Here is a 17,804-nt window from a genome sequence, read left to right as displayed (position 1 = left end):
TGCCACTCTTCAGATAATAGTTTCAAAAATACTGAGTAGCGTAGGTTTTCTGTTGATATGGTCATCTTCTGGACTAGGCCCTACTAAAGCATCCATAGGCCTAACAGAGTGATTGACTGATTGATTGATTCATTCATTCATTCATTCCAGTACATCATAAATAAGTGAATGAATAATTTGAATTCCCTGACACACACACACACACACACACACACACACAGTTTTTATGGCATTTTTGTGGTATTGGTTGAGATATCGTGAGCAGGTGTATATCAGTAAGGTTAGAAACAGCAGAGTCTTATCTGAACTGTCAATAGCAAGCTACAGTTATTTGCTCCTTTTATCTTATACAAATATAGACATTAACAGTTTTGATCTTCACAATCTTACATTCAGATTCCAGTATAGGTCCTAAATAGTTTCTTATACCATCATATCATTATTGTTGGCAGTGAGATGTGAGTTCAAATTATGCTAACTTGTTTCGGTACAGCAATTTCCTACCTCTTATAGTCGAAACCCTGAGGTCTGTGGGTGCCATACAACAAATTATGTTTATGATATGAAAAACAATCTGATAACACTTTAATAACTACATTAATTCTTACGGATGCTAGTTATACAGAAAATTCTGTAACACATCAAAAACAGAGTCTACAAACAGAATGTGTAACATTATGTGTAGTTTCATAAGGGAATTGAATCCACCCATTGTATGTACTTTCCTCGGGAGGGTTTTCTATCAGCAATAAGCAGTGATTCATATTTGGGTGAAGTAAACACAGATCTCATGCAAAGAAAGTCAAACAGGGTACTGTCTTAGAGCCCCCTCTGCTCCTTATTTATATAAACAACAAACAGTCCTCAGAAACTGCAACTAAAATCGACATTAAATTTGGAAAAACAAATCAAAACCAAGCTCTCCATATGGTACTGGGTGGAAATGAGATAGAGTTCAATGTACAAAACTTTTAGAAATGTCTGTTGATCTAGACTTAAAAAATGAAAGACCATGCAAAAAGACTCCCAGATACTTGGTTCATCTTTTCTTGTTCTCATGCATATCCAACACTGTGACTAACACATCGACCACAAAACTCGAAAAAATACAAATACCATGCGAACCAATACACTGACTGAACTCAATGAAATTAGCGGGACAACTGTGGGAAAATAAGAGGGCTTTGGGGATGGCAAGCTAAAAATTCTATAATTAAAAACACCACCTCCATTCAGGATGCAAATCTGAAAAAAACGACTTGAAACTACCAAAAACTAAAACTTGACAAAACCACACAAAACACACGATAAGATCTTGGTACCCCAATCTCCAGTTAACTTCTCTAGACCAGGATGCCAATAAACCCTCTCCACAACTACAAAAGCCAGACTCCTAATTTCCAGTTCACCCATATAGCTCAACCCTAGACCTGGAACCAGTACGCCAATAAGAGGCCTCCTGCCGCTCCCCCACCCCCCCCCCCTCCCCCTCCACACACACACACCCCAACACCATAAAAAGAAAATGACACACACAAAATTGCAAAAACCAGCATCCAAATCTCCAGTTCACTTGTATAGCTCAACCCTAGAGTAAAAGAGCACTTATGGTGTTGGTGACTTTCCTGTTGCTTTTTGCAGTTGGTAACAGTATGAGCGGTGAATTGTGGGAAATGAATATGACAAATCATCAGTTGGATAGGATGAGAAAGTAAAAAATGTCATAAGTGGATCAATGTTTTTTAATTAACTCTTGGCAGAAGGTAGGAGAATCAATGTTTTTTTTTAATGAAAATGTGAGATCATGAATATGAATAGGTGGATCATTTGTTTTAATTAAATCTTGGGAGAAGGTAAGTGGATCACCGTTTATTATCAACTGTCACATGTTTGATATATTAATAAACATTGATCCACCCACCTTCTCCCATGATTTAATTAAAAAGAGAACAATTTAAAGTTTACAACATACTCTGTTTATACTCTGTTTAATATGACAACATTCTGTACAGTATATTCCATTGTGCCACTGTGTAATTCTATACACTACCTATATTATGATTGTAGCACGCTAAATGACATAATAACATACCTCCAAACACATTGCCACCACATACACTGCGCCCTCTACATGATTTCGCTTCCACCGCAAAACAAACAACACGGCTCACAACTACAGCTCAGGTGAAAGCACAGGGTGCTATCCTACAGCCAAATATATCCAAGTATGCTCCTCAGAAGATGCTACAATGGCATCTTTTGGTTACTTCCATTCCTTTGCAGCTTATGAAATAGTTTTTGGTGTAAACTAGTTGTCAATTAAATGAAATTTTTACTTTATGGAAAAGGTCTATTTGAATCTTGTCACACAACTCTACAAGGACTCTCTGCAAGTCCCCATTTGAAAACTTGTGCATGCTTATTGTGCACTTCCTGTGGATAGAAACGTGCTTTGATGATGACAAGAACTGTACTTCGATACCTGCAAATACAAATGTGGTTTGATGACAAGAATTAAATTTTTATACCTGCAAACCAACATTGATTACAACATAGTTATAACGCTTTCTGTGGTGGGCTCCTCTGTGCAGAATAAGTACGACAACTTGTGCTCACAGACCTGTGAGCCACTTTGGTGTCATTCCTTGTAATACACTGTCAACATAGATAATGAAGTTTTAGAAGACAGTGGTTTGTAGAGCAGAGCTAAAAACATACCCTTTTGAGAAATGTTCCTATAGTGTAAGTGAATAAATTAGCTTACAGAAATATTAGGCCCTCATTTACTGTTGAGCACCTTTTAATCTTTCATCAAGTGTACCATCTGTGATGTGTGTGTCTTTGTAATAGAATATTTCTGCTGGTGGCCTTGGCCAACATGCTGTCCTACCCTTGCATAATCGTATCTTGTTTTGCATATTTATATATTATTTCTATAACATATCTGAGATGTCTTAAACTCTTGTCCTGAATGGCCAAAGGACAAATAAATAAATAAATAAAGCTGTTTGTTTATCAACTTTCTGTAATGTTCTTATCGGACACTACTGTAGAATAAATACTTTTTTGACGTTAGTTGATTATGCCATTTTACAATCCTATAGTGATTGCAATGTTTTATTTTTTATATTTATGGTATTTCAGTTGTGTTTTAATTGATCTAGTGAATATGGAGGTTTTTGGGTATACAAGTTGTATGGGTTTTGGTGGTGTTTTGTGAGTTATGCAGGTATGTGAACTTTGTGGCTGTTATTTTTTTATTTGTGATTTGCCATTAGGTGTCAAGAGCTGCGTTTGAGCTACCTAGGTCAAGGGAAATGTCCGATTCCACTTTCCGAAACTGCAGACGGTTTTTTGTATCATGGGCTTCACTTGAGCTATATAGGTCGAGTAAAGTGTGTGATTACTATTGGTTTTGTGGTTATAGCATTATGTCATAAGCTGAGATTTTTTAATAATATTTTTTTTTGGATGGTGCGGTGTTTTGTATTGCTATATATTTAGCTTGTCCTAAAGCCCCTGTTTCCCACGCTTGTCCCATTACTTGCATTTTATTCTTGGATTGGAAAATTCTTGTATTGTTTTTATTTTTGGTCGCATGTGCTGGGGTCTTTATATAGTGACAACATTGTCACCATTTTTTATACGCTGGATGTAGGTTTTTTCGCCATATTGATGACATTCCGGGTCAAACCAGACAGGTGGAATCGGTCACTCCCCAATGTCCCAAAATACGATGACAAACACCAGACTGATCAGACCTAACAAAGACACCAAACACATAAAAAAAACGCTCACTGGAAGCAAAGCAAACACTTCCAAACCCTCATTACAGCACTGATTACCTGGGCTCAAACAAACACATATTAATACAAGTTCAAATAAATTAATTTTTGTGTGTCAGTAACTTTTTATTTTTTTCCCACAAAGTGTTTCATGTGTTTATACTCTCATCTTCAGTGTATACTCTCATCCCACTAGGAAAAACATTCGTTCAACAGTTTCATTTTGACATTCGCACAGTACTGTCACTGTTTCTCCTGATGCTACCCATTCCCGTCTGACCAATTGCAACTTTGTTCTGCAGTTGTCCTTTCTAAGTTGTGGATATTATTCACTATCTGCCTTACAGTCCTAATTATTTAAGTCAAACCTATTTCCTTTATTCTGTGTCCGCATCAGAGGTGATGTGGCAGCTCTCTGCATCCAGCTGGTACACATGTAACAAGATATTGCTGTTTTCCACTTGAAGATGAAAATATCCAAGGTCTGTCCAAAAAATTCCAGAACAGTCATCATTTCGCGCCAATGGTGTGTTGGAGTGAAATGCGGCTGACATGCCTGCACATACTTGTGTTTAATGGGCACGGTTTACAAATGGCCAGATGGAAGTTAAAGACAATACTCATTCAGGAGGCCTTCGATGTCTACCAATGACGCTCATGTCAGGAACGTCAACAAAATTGTGCATGCCAATGGAAGACCGACTGTCCAAAGAGATTGCAGAAGAATGTAACATTTCAGTTTGATCATGTAATGAAATCCCGAAACAACATCTTAGAATGCATCGTGTTGCCTCTAAGTTAGTCCTATGGCTCACGAGTCAAGATGAGAAAGACCTCTGCCTCGCAATCTGTGAAGAGCTTGTGGATCGCACAAATGAGAACGAAATGTCCCTCAAGAGAATCATAATTGATGATGAGGTATGGGTCTATGGTTATGATGTTGAGACACCGGTTTAATCTTCACAACTGGTCAGGAAAGTTTTTCTAAGACCAAAAAAAAGCTCGTCAGGTCAGGTCAAATGTCAAAGCCATTCCGATAGTTCTTTTTGACTGTGAAAGATTAGTTCATCATGAATTAATGGCACAGGGACAGTCTGTTAATCAATTATACTGTTGGGATGTGTTGCAACACCTGTCAAAAAATGTGAGAAGGTATTGAGCTGAAATGTGCTGAGACACTTCATGGCTTTTGCATCATGGTAACGTACCCACACATTCATCTCTGTTGGTGCGTGACTATTGCACAAAAAACGAAATCATTGTGCTGTCTCATCTTCCCTACTCTCCAGACCTGGCCCCTGAGGACTTTTTAAAGTTGAAAAACCCATAGAAAGGACAAAGATTTGCAACAATAGAGGAGACAAAAGAAAATTCTCAGATGGCACTTTATGCGATCTAGCAAGAAGCATAGTAAGACTGCTTCCGGAAGTAGAAATGCTGCTGGGAGCAGTGTATCAATTGTAGAACAGAGTATTCAAAGGAGACCATGCACAATGAGTAAAAGGTAAGCGTAGAAAAATTTTGTGGACAAAGTTCCGGAATTTTTTGAACAGACATCATAAAGTCTCAAAATTCATCATGGGAGAAATAAAAAGTGACTGACACAGAGAAATTGTTTTATTTAAACTTTTGTTGTCAAAACAGTCGCAGTTTTCCTTAAAAAACAGTCCAACATGGTTGACATATAACTCATGTTCCCACAATACCACACATTAAAATCAACATCAACCATCAAAGGGTATCATCAAATATGACAACACAACATTCACAAATACACACCGTAGTGACTTCACACCACAACACCATTATGTCATGGGACAAAGCAGATGGGTAGAATCAAATGCTTCCAGTTACAATGGCCCAATATGGAGCCACATAAATAAGTTTTTCATGTTTTTGAAAATACATTCCATGTTTGTTCAGTTGACATATTTCATATTGTAACATTTATTGTGTATATGACCTGTGGAACACAATGAACTGATCATTTTGGTTAAGTGATATACATGCTGGGGCCACTGGTTTGTTAGTCATTGGTATGCCTACAAACTTCACACATTTCATTTAGGGTGTGCCCACTGGCCTCTTCTCCTCATTGTAGGATTTATGTAACTTGCAGAAATGAATATGGGGCACTACACTTGTAACTGCGACCAGGGCGGTCGCGGGGTAGCAATGACGGAAATCACGGAGAGGCCCGCGAACAACAACACAACGGGAGAGGATGGACATGATCAATGAAGGACGGAACGAATACAACCAGATTGAACAACGGAGTCACAAGGAAACAAAACGTCCACTCGTACACAGAACAAGGAAATAAGCTGTCTAGCGCAAAGCGAGCTGTAAACCGATGTACGCGAGATTAGACTGGCTGGCTGAGTGAGAGGCAGGTGCTTAAGTACGCTATCGGGGGCACCGCTATTGGCCGCTGGGACCACGTGTTCCACTGTGGCGCCCTCACACTAAAAGCGGGCCAGGAGGCAGCACCGCCACAGCTTACGGTGCGACGGTGCAGAGACCTCTATGGGTCTTCGACGTCCATGACGTCTGGCGCGGATTCAAATTCCGCAGCGTGCGGTACCAGATCCCTCACCCCTGAAACTTGCACATAGGGGCGGAAACGCCCTGGACGGTGCCGAGGTGGGCAGCAGTGGAAAGAGGAACTGGGCGTATCAACCGCAATTGGCGGGGAGGAAGGGACACACGAAATATCCGTTACAGCCGATCCAGAGTCCAGGGTGGGGGAGGGAACTGCCGATCCACCTGGAGATGGAGAGGGTCAGCAGCAGGCCCGCGGGGAGACAGCAACCGGGGCTGGGATGGTGACTCGAGGACCACGTCCGTACCCGAAGGAGGTAGGGAAAGAGGCAGCAGCGCGAGTCCTGTGGCAGCACGAGGGTGGAGCTGATTATAATGGCGGCGTTCCAACGCTTTCGACGTCTGCACTACCGTCACACGCCGCCCATGGGCCACGACGACCGTGGCGGGTGTCTAACCCGCCTTGTGCCCGTACTCGTGGGCCAACACGGCCCTGCCAGGGACATACCGCTGCAAGGGCCGGGAGTGGGGTGGGAGGAGGACGGCATCAGCAAATGGAGCAGGGTCTATGGCTGTCGCCCATGAAGGAGCTCTGCCGGACTGTGTCCGTCAATTGGCGTAGTGTGATAGTTGCTCAAAATCAGGGTGAGGGCCAACATGGTTGGAGATGTGTCGACCGCCTTAGTCATCTGGTGTTCAAAAATGCGAACAAGCCTTTCCGCCGCGCCATTGGACGAAGGGTGGAAAGGAGGGCTACGGATGTGTTTGATACTGTTGGCCTGACAGAAGTCGTGGAAGGAGGATGCTGTGAATTGGGGACCATTATCAGAGACCAACGTGTGGGGCAGGTCCTCAATGCCAAGAACCTGGGCCAGGGCCGTGAGTGTAGCCTCCGTGGTGGTGGATGTCATTTGGACAACATATGGGTATTTGGAGTAGGCATCAACGATGAGTAACCACATGGACCCCAAAAACAGGCCCGCAAAATTAGTATGGATATGATCCCAGGGCCGGCGAGGCAGAGGCCAGGGTGCAAATGACTGAGGGGGGCCTGCCTGGTTACACGCACAGACAGTACACCCACGGACCAGGCGCCCAATATCGCCAACGATGCTGGGCCAATACATGTGCCGGCGAGCCAAAACTTTCATAAGGGACATACCCCAGTGCCCACGGTGTAACAAATTGAGCACCCGAAGCCGCAATTCCAGATGGATGACCACTCGGCGGGCATCCGACTCTGTGGCCAACAGGAAGACATCATCGACCACGGAGAGCCTGTGGGACAGGTGGCGCCAGGGGCCGATGAGTAACATAGGATGGCCACCCGTTGACCACGTAGTTGAGAACCTGCCACAAGACAGGGTGGCAGTGGGTAGCCGCAGCAATGTCAGCAGCCATAAGAGGAAGACTGTCCATCGCATCCCGCCGGGCGGTATCAATGTGAAAGCAGAAGACCTCCTGTTGGTGAAAGGCAGGACTGGGGCCTGCTGGGAAACGTGACACAGCGTTCGCATTAGCATGGTGAGCTTATACCGGATGGTGTAAGCGTAATTATGTAAAAACAATGCCCAGCGATGGAGACGTTGAGCCGTCCTCTCGGGAAGGTGAGAGTGGGGTCCGAAAAATGTAACCAAAGGTTTATGGTCCGTCAGAAGGGTGAATTTTGCCCGAAAGAGATAGGTGTGAAATTTTTGAATGGCAAACACAATTGCCAGGGTCTCCTTTTCAATCTGGGAGTAGTTCCATTGTACTGGGGTCAACATCTTAGAGGCATAAGCGATGGGCTGTTTGGAGTCATCGGCATCCCAGTGCACGAGGACGGCCCCAATGCCATATGCCGACGCATCAGCTGCCACAACCAAGGGGCAGTCCAGAGGGAAGGGAGTACGGCAAGGGGCGACTTCAGCATTGCCTTTAAATGGAGAAAAGCCTGGTCACAAGCAAGAGTCCAAACAAAAGGTACCCCTTTGCGACACAAGTGATTGAGGGGTTGAGCAACGGAGGCAGCCTGGGGCAAGAACTTTAAGTAATAAGTAACCTTGCCCAAAAACACCTGCAGTTCAGATAAGTCATTGGGATGAGGAAAGGCCTCAATGGCCGTGACATTATGACCCGAAGGGCAAATGCCATCTTTGCTAAGCCAGTGGCCTAAGTATTCCACTTCTGGTTGAAAAAAAACAACACTTGTCTAGCTGACAGCGTAGACCAGCAGACTGCAGAGTGTTTTGCAGATGTTCCCGGTGGGAACGCCCGGTGACCAAGATGTCATCCAGATAATTCACACATGCAGGGATAGGCTGTGTAAGCTGTTCCAGGAATCGCTGGAAAATGCCGGCGCCGAAGAGACACCAAAGGGAAGGTGCTTGTACTCATACAACCCGAAAGGCGTGTTGATAACCATGATGTCCTGAGATTTGGCATCCACAACGAGGGACTGAGCATTGACTGTAGCGCCTAAGTCCCCACACAGCCAAAGGGACCCATTGGGTTTCCATATGACCACCAGTGGTGTCGCCCATGCGTTGTAAGTTACAGGTTCCAGCACGCCAGCGACCTGGAGCCGATCAAGTTCCTGCTTGAAGCTGGCCGTAAGGCCACCGGAAGGGGCCGGGTCCAGAAAAAATGAGGCTGTGCATCCGGCCGTAGGGTGATGTGCGCCTGAAAGCCGGAAGCACATCCGAGATCTGGTGCAAACAACGACGCAAAAGCAGAGTACAGATCATCCAAGTACTGAAAGGGAACAGCCGTGGAGACGACGTTAACTTCATCGGAAAGTGAAAAGCCAAACAGTTGAAGTGCATCCAGGCCAAAAATATTCGAAGCCGACGGATGGTCGACGACAAAGAGGGTAAGGAGCCGTGGAACACGAACTGCCCACAAAGGGGAATGGAACCCGGCGATGAGGGGCGACCGAAGGCGTCAACGCCATAGAGACGGTGGAACACGAGGAGTCCCAACGGCACTGGCCCCTGTCGGCTGGGCCACGTCGACGTCGTGAGGGCGGAACCCGCTGTGACGCCGTTATCGCTGCCACCTGCGGTCGCGCCATATGACGCTCGTTAGCCGCTTGAGCAATTTCAAAGGAGTGGGCAATGCAGAGAATCTCTTCCAAGGAGGTGTTGTTGAGTTTCAATGCCGCAGTACAGACCTTAGGGTCGGGAGCCAGCTGAACCAACACATCCCGGGTCAGGGAGTCTGCATACGAAGCCTTACACTGCTGATTAGTGCACGTAAAATCGAATCGACGGCTGAGAACCTCCAAGTCCATGACCCAGGAACAATACGATTGACCAGGCTGTTTACGGTACTGGTGGAACTCCAGCCGAGAGGCAACTACATGGTAGCGTTGGGAATAATAGTTTGTCAGCAAAAGGCAGATCTCCTGGAAAGAGAGAGCCACAGGATCGGACAATGGTGCCAACTTGCAGAGAAGAAAGAACGTGTCCGGAGTGGCCCAAGACAAAAACAACGACCGCTGCAAGGGGTCGTCCGTGACTTGAAAAGCTGCGAAATGTTGTTTCAGCTGATGTAAACTGGTTTCCCAGTCCTCTTTAGTGTCATTAAAGGGTGGAAATGACAGCGGACGCAGGAAAACATTGGACACCCGAGGACTCTGAAGCTGGTGCGATAACGCGTCCCGGGCATCGACTTTGTCCGTTAGCAACTGCAGCGACTTTTGTAAGATATCTTACTGGAACTGCTGCTGCTGCATGAGCTGCTACTGTTGCTCCAACAGACAGACGAACTTCGCCTCCATACCAACAAAGACCACCGTTTACCTAGTCGCCAAAATGTTGTAACTGCGACCAGGGCGGTCGCTGGGTAGCAATGACGGAAAGCACAGCAGGACCTGCAGAGAGGCCCATAAACAACAACACAACGGGAGAGGATGCACATGACCAATGAAGGACAGAATGAATACAACCAGATTGAACAACGGAGTCACAAGGAAAGAAACACGTCCACTCGTACACAGAACAAGGAAATGAGCTGTCTAGTGCGAAGCGAGATGTAAACCGACATGCGTGCTGGCTGGTTGAGCGAGAGGCAGGCACTTAAATACGCTATCAGGGGTGCCGCTGTTGTCTGCTGGGACCACGTGTTCCACTGTGATGCCCTCACTCTAAAAGCAGGCAAAGAGGCACCTGGCGCCACACCTTACGGCGCGATGGTGCAGAGACCTCTATGGGTCTTCGACGTCCGTGACGTCTGGGCGCGTATTCAAACGCTGTGTCGCGTCGTACCAGAACACTCACTGAAAACATTATCTCCATTTGCCAACCACCTGATCAAGTAACTAATAAAATGCCACACCACCTCTGTGCAAGCACAGAATAGAGGAATTGGTGTTGACATAAATAATTAAGACTGTAAGACAGATAGTGAATAACATCCGTAACTTAGAAAGGACCACTGCAGAACAAAGTTGCAATCAGGCAGGTAGGAACAGGTAGCATCAAGAGAAAAATTACCATTAGTGCGTAAGCATCAAAATAAAACTGTTGAACTGTCATTCCCAGTGGATCTAGGCGATTAAATAAGAACAAGTATTGTTATTATTTCTCTCTGGGAGGAAATTCCAACAATAAATCTTTATCTTACACTTGTGCACATATGTAGAATACTGAACCTTACAATAATCATGGAGTGTAAGCACTCATGTGAAAGAGAGGTGTAAAAAAAAGAAAATTCACTTCAATGTTAAATATACCTTGAAAATATTGAACATTGAGGTTACAATGAAACTAGCTTATTTCTTATAATGGTAAGGAAAGTGTCAATTTACTTCACTTGTAACAAAGAAATAGGAATGCGAAACATTCAGTATTTTTATAGCACCAAAACACTTAATATCTGTGAACGCTTGCTTAGATCCAGTTCTTTCCTACACTTTGCTCTCTTTCCACTACTGCTGATTTGGAACTTCCTGATACTGCCGGCAGAACTACCAACCTAGAAATTGACATACCTTACTGCAGACTGTATAAAAATGGCCAGTTTGCACTGTCCGTGACATCACATCACGTCCAAACATTCTGCAAGGCATTTCAAATGGTGCCACCTCGTCTTGTCATGTCATCTCACCATCAAGGTATCTCGGGAAGAAAGTTTGGACGATTGACGTCATCTTTCCGCTGTTGATCAAACCCCCAAGCTCATTTCCTAGTGATACACAGCCATGCTCAGGTTTCTATATTCAATGCTCAGATTTCAATTTCAATATCAGGTTTTAATGTTGTTCCCGCTGTTGATATCAGTTGTATGTTGTTCGTTATTTGTTATAAATTATTTTGTTTCATTACTTCTTTTGTTAATATATGTAATAAATAATGAAAGATTAATTGAAGCAGTCTGAATTTTAGGATATGAGTGTGCTAAATTACTTGCCCTCTACTACACTTAAAAGTGGAATTTTAATAATACCAGTACAGCATTGTATATTTTACAATGTAATGGATAGCAATATGGCTGCAACATGAACTGAAAAAAGTACTGTGGATAAAATCTGATTAGTAAGTGGAATTGATGTCCATGTTGTCAGGCATTTGTAATGTTTCACAAATAAATTGACTGAAACCATCAGGCACTCCAACAGTGGCAAAATGCCTTTTTGTGCCAAGTATACTTCAAGTAATGTATTGAAGTTGTTTGTTTAAATAAGTGCTGGTGACAGGCTTTTTATTGTGAAGTTGCTCTCTGAACTGTGTGTGAAACAGTTTTGCAAGCATAAGTGGTCAATATTTATGTGGTTTCACTAACCAACCTCAGCACAAAAAAGGCGCTTGGTGTATTAAAAGCCGAATACAAGATAGGAAAAGTACCTATATGTCTTCAAGGGAGAGGTATTAAGGGAGATATGAATATTATTCAAAAATTTGCACTGTACTGGCAACTGAACTTAACCTAAAACAGATCAGTTTTTCACAGGATGTGATGACAGCTCGTAATAATGTGTTACTTTTAATAATTCTGGGAGCAATTTGACATAACAAAAGAAAAAACTGGTGCTTCGAGTTTCTAAGCTATAAAATCCAGATTCCTCTTCTTCGAGCACCTTGTAGTACGTGAAATTTTCCTTCTGTGCCATGTAACTACATGTTTCATATCCAAATTCTAGTTTGCGTTGTTTTGCACTTCTGTCTTTATTCTGTAATATAAAAGTTATCCCTGCAAGTTGCAAACCATTTGTTCCCAATACATGTTATTTTCATAGAAATATGGGCTACAGCATATGCTACCACATTATGTATATGCTCTTCGTGCATAAAAACAGTTGAAAATCACTTTGTGAAGATTGCAAGGCCTGCGAAAAAACAGTTGAGAATGCCAGTCGGCCATGTGACTTGAGATCATGTGAATTGAATTGACTTGACGTACTGTCACATGATGGACAGTGTGAATATATCTGTACATGATGGTGCTGTAATGTGATGGTGCAGTGATACAATGGTGCAGTGACAGACAGTGTGAATTGGCCTTAAATCATGAACAACTATTAAGTGGTGGGTATGAAAATATTCAATAAACTGTCTCTGGAATGGTTAGAAGCTGCATTTGACTTATTTAAGCACAGACCGTACAGTTCATTATCCATTAATCCTGTCTCCTCAGTTAAGGCTAATTCACACTAGCTATGACTGGCTGTCCTGTCATGTGGTATCATAGCACTGTTAAGGTTTCTTGGGAAGTAAGTTTTGCCGACTGATATCATCCGTCCATTGCTGATCACATGGTCCCCCCAAGATTGTTCTGTTTTCTTCTTGATACAAGGCCATGCAAAATATCTGTATTCTGTTACATTGTAGTTTACATGGTCAATATCAGTTATTTTGTTCATTGTTTGTTATAAATTGTTTTGTTTTTCTTTTGTTAAAACTTATAATAAATGATGAAAGATTAATTGAATTGTACAAGATGAGGGTACTAAATTACTTGCTCTCAATTACAAATAGAAATTGTATTTTTATGCATCATTCTGATTTGTACAAGATGAGGGTACTAAATTACTTTCTCTCAATTACAAATAGAAATTGTATTTTTATGCATCATTCTTATACAATATTTAAGACCTTACAATGAAATGCATTGCAATATGGCTCCAACTTGAAGTGAAAAAAGTACTGTGGGTAGAATCAGATTGATTAGTAAGTGGATTATTTATATCTTGTCTGGCATTTTTACCATTTCCTAAACTCTAGACTGAAACATCTAGACACTGCAAGTTGTCTGTTTAAGTATATTTTTGTAACAGGCTTCTTTATTGTTAAGTAGCTCTCTGGACTGTGTATGAAACAGTTTAGCAAGTGTCAGTAGTCAATATTTATGTGGTTTCACTAGCTAACCCAGTACAAGCCAAAGCCAAAAACAAGACTTAAAGAAAATCTATAAATCTTGAAGGGAAAGGTGTTGAGGGAGATATGACTATTGCACTAAAATTGGACCAGCATCTAAATTTAACCTTAAACAAACCAATTTTTTGTGGGATGTAATGGCAGCTTCTGTGTTCCTTTTAGTAATTCTGGGTGCAGTCAGACATAACAAATGAAAAAACTAATGCTTTGACTTCCTAAAATATAAAATGAAGATGCTCTTCTTCAAGCTCTTTGTGTATGTGTGAAATTCCTCTTCTGTGCCATTTAAAGATATTTTTTGGACCCACACTCTTTTTTGTGTTGTTTTGCATTTCTGTCTTCTTTCTCTAAGATGTGTGCTGTAAATCATTTGGGTCCAATAAATGTCATTTTCATACAAATGTGGACTTCAGCATCCACATACATGATCTACCACATTGTATATGTGCACTTAGTGTGTAAAAACAGTTAATAACCATTTTTTATTTATTTGGCCTTCTGAGTAGCATCTTGGTTTAGCCATCAATAATTCATAGTTACATTGTACATATAATTGAATAAAAGAATAGAGAACGCATATTTACAAGTAGAGAAAGCTCATATCATCACAGCTGTGTCAACTATATTTGTGCAACAACTAGATTAAAAGGTACCTAGTTAAAATTGTGTTCAGTTACCATTCACACCGTTCCTGAAATATCTTCAGAAAAAAGACAGAAAAAGTTAATATATACACCATTAAAACCTACAGATTGTGCCCCATGCTCTTAAGGAACATAACAATCACTTTATAATGACGAATGTCTTTGGTAAATAAAAGAAAAAGCTGATTGAGGAAGATGGTATGCCATACTCAGCAATGTCTTCAGAAAGTCCAACTGTTCCCAGTCAAATTTGGGACAGATAAACAAGCTGTAATTGACATCAGCTTCTGACTCAGAATCAAACTCACATGCAGGAAAAGCGTAAACATTGATCTGATGTAGATGTTGAGGAAAACAGGTATGATTGAAGCAAAGTTGTACGATAGTAGAAATTGTGGATCAGTCAAAATGTGTCCTCATGAACCATGGCTGTGAAGGAATCTGAGGTTGGAGGACTGTGTAAGCATCTGGCGTAAAAGAAAGGCTATCAGAACGAGTCGACTGTCTCCCCCGCCCTCCCTGTCCCCTGCTGCCTGGCTAGAAGAATTTATAGATACACTTGCTCTCCCACTGCCCCATTCTTGCATCTTCCTTCTCCTACTGAAGAAGACTGACTCAAAATAACTCAATGAAGTTATTAAATTATCGAGTGACAGTTGTCCTTTTTGTGGCAGGGTTCGTAGCGACAAACACTTCGCTTGTAGAAACGGCTTACGAAGTCACCGCCACACTTTTAATAGCGGGCTGACCGGTCCGCTGGAACAGTAAACAGAAAGATGAAAACCCAAACACTCTGATTAAATAAAAGTCGGTACTTATCTTTATTAACGAAGATACAGAAACACAGTAGTGAACTCCGAGTCTACAGAAATCTGTCTAGTTCGAGTCGGAGCGGCTAGGTCAGCGTCGGCTGACGACAAACAACAACTCTGCTGCGATGAACACACAACTGACTAGCAAGTACACAAATCGGTGGCGAGTATACAACTGAGCGGCGAATACAGAACTGTCCTAGCGCTCGCGACTCCAGCGCTTAAGAAGCCAGAAGCCAGCGGTGGCGCGCGCAGACTTGCGGCGATTTCCTGTATCGCTGGCGCTGCTTATGCGGACGGTGTCCGGACTTTGATGCTGCCAACCTTTTGGCAGCGGGCTCGGTTGGCATTACTGGCTAGGATATAACAGTCCTGGTACTAATTTTATTCATTATTCTATGCCTGTGTATCTGGCCACAGAAGCGAAAGGTTTTCCCTTTTACGTTTGTAATTGGTACTGGATGCACAAGGACCTCTTAGCAACATGGAAGACCAAGTAATAATTCCAATTCTGAAAAGTGGCAAAGATCAAAATTTGGCTTCTAATTAGCAATTGATTGCTTTGTCACCATGTGTTGCCAAAACTCTGGAATGAATGGTTAAAATGAGATTGAAATGGTGACTTGAAAATCGTAATTTGATGCCTCGGAGTCAATATGGCTGCAGTAGAGACAAAGGAACTATGAACAATCTGTATTTGCTTGCTAAGGATATTACATCAGCCTCTCAAATGTAACGACCCTGTCTCACTCCCTTCTCAACCACTGCTTCCCTTTCCTGTGGTTTCTGTGCAAATTGTAAATAGTCTTTTGCTCCCTGTATTTTACCCCTGCCACCTTTAGAATTTTAAAGAGAGTATTCCAGTCAATGTTGTCAAAAACTTTCTCTAAGTGTACAAATGCTATAAATGTAAGTTTATCTTTTCTTAATCTATCTTCTATGAGAAGTCGTACGGTCAGTATTGTCTCGTGTGTTCCTACATTTCTCCAGAATCCAAACTGATCTTCCCCAAGGTCAGCTTCTACCAGTTTTTCCCTTCTTCTGTAAAGGATTCGCACTGGTATTTTGCAACCATGACTTATTAAAGTTATAATTTGGTAATTTTCACACCTGTCAGCGGCTGCTTTCTTTGGAACTGGAATTACTATATTCTTCACTCACCATGTGCCAAGGGATTATTCGATCTCAGCTAGACTACAGCTGTCAAGGATTGATCTCACCTAACTAGGTACTCTTCAATACAGAGCCATTCATACCTGTCTTGGTGCTATGTGATTGATGTCCACCAACGCTCTTTTAGTGGAAGCAGAGGAGATGGCCTTGAGCATTAGACACCAAATGTTATCAGGTAAATTGTACATTCAAGGCATGGCCTTTATGGACAGTTCTGTCTACCAAAGTAGAGACTGCATTTACTGACTATGGACTGCTTCCTACAGAAGGAATAAAGCTCCAGCCATTTGTACCAGCTTTGACACTTTGTCATCTTTCATGCATTTTATATGATGTTCATCGCATTTGCCACTTTCTGACTGCAATCTTCATACATTCAGCCGACATATTCCAATCCATTATCTTAATATAAACTATTTGGAAAGTGCTAATGTCAATAGTGGATTCAGTCATCTTGTTGCAGCTCAGTGGCCTGGTTTACTCTGTTTATATACCGATGGATCCAAAATTCCACAGCAAGAGTATATTGGAGGTGCATTTCTCTGCCCTCAGATTCAGTTCTGGAAAACCTTCAAACAACCTCCAAGTACTTCTGTATTTACAGCGGAGACAGTGACACTTCTGGAAGTTCTTGAGTTTGTCTCTCCCACTTCCTTCCCCAAGGTATTAGTTGTGTCTGACTCTCAAAGCGTCCATCAAATATTCAACACCAGAGATTTCACAAAACAACTAACCACTATATCTAGGATGTGGTTTCAGAATATATATTCGCAGCACACAAATGGGGCAGACAATCCATTTCCTGTGGGTGCCTTCCCATGAAGGTATACTATATAATGAGGAAGTTGATGCATTATCCGAGGAAGCAATATCTTTAGGCACTCTCCTGGATCTGAAATTACTTTAACACAGACTGCTTAGTGACATCAAGGGTCACAAAAACCAACAAAGGCAAGAGATGTGGAAAATTTTCCAGTAAACAAAAGCTGGTTATTACACAGTCCTACAGCCTTGGATTCCTTCACAGCCATGGTTCATGAGGACACATTTGGACTGATCCACAATTTCTACTATCATACAACTTTGCTTCAATCACACCTGTTTTCCTCAGCATCTACATCAGATTAATTTTTATGCTATTCCTGCAGGTGAGTTTGATTCTGAGTCAGAAGCTGATGTCAATTACAGCTTGTTTGTGTGTCCCAAATTTGACTGCGAACAGTTGAACTTTCTGCTGAGTATGGCATACCATCTTCCTCAATCAGCTTTTTCTTTTATTTACCAATGACATTCGCCATTATAAAGTGATTGTTACGTTCCTTAAGAGCATGGGGCACAATCTGTAGGTTTTAGTGGTGTACATATTCACTTTTTCTGTCTTGTTTCTGAAGATATTTCGTTAATGGTGTGAATGGTAACTGAACACAATTTTGACTAGGTACCTTTTAATCTAGTTGTTGCACAAATATAGTTGACACAGCTGTGATGATATGA

The 17,804-nt window shown here is 42.2% G+C and overlaps 1 protein-coding gene across 1 annotated transcript in view; it reads right to left on the bottom strand.

Moving 5' to 3' along the window:
* Window positions 1-17,804, bottom strand: part of LOC126106152 (zinc finger protein 501-like) — a 138,496-nt gene that overhangs the window by 5,334 nt on the left and 115,358 nt on the right. The gene's annotated exons all lie outside the window — the stretch shown is intronic.

This window comes from Schistocerca cancellata, chromosome 10 (genome assembly GCF_023864275.1).
Source record: "Schistocerca cancellata isolate TAMUIC-IGC-003103 chromosome 10, iqSchCanc2.1, whole genome shotgun sequence".
Classification (NCBI taxonomy): Eukaryota; Metazoa; Arthropoda; class Insecta; order Orthoptera; family Acrididae; genus Schistocerca; species Schistocerca cancellata.
The sequence above is the reverse complement of the archived record's forward strand: the minus strand, read 5'-3'. Positions and strand labels throughout refer to the sequence as shown.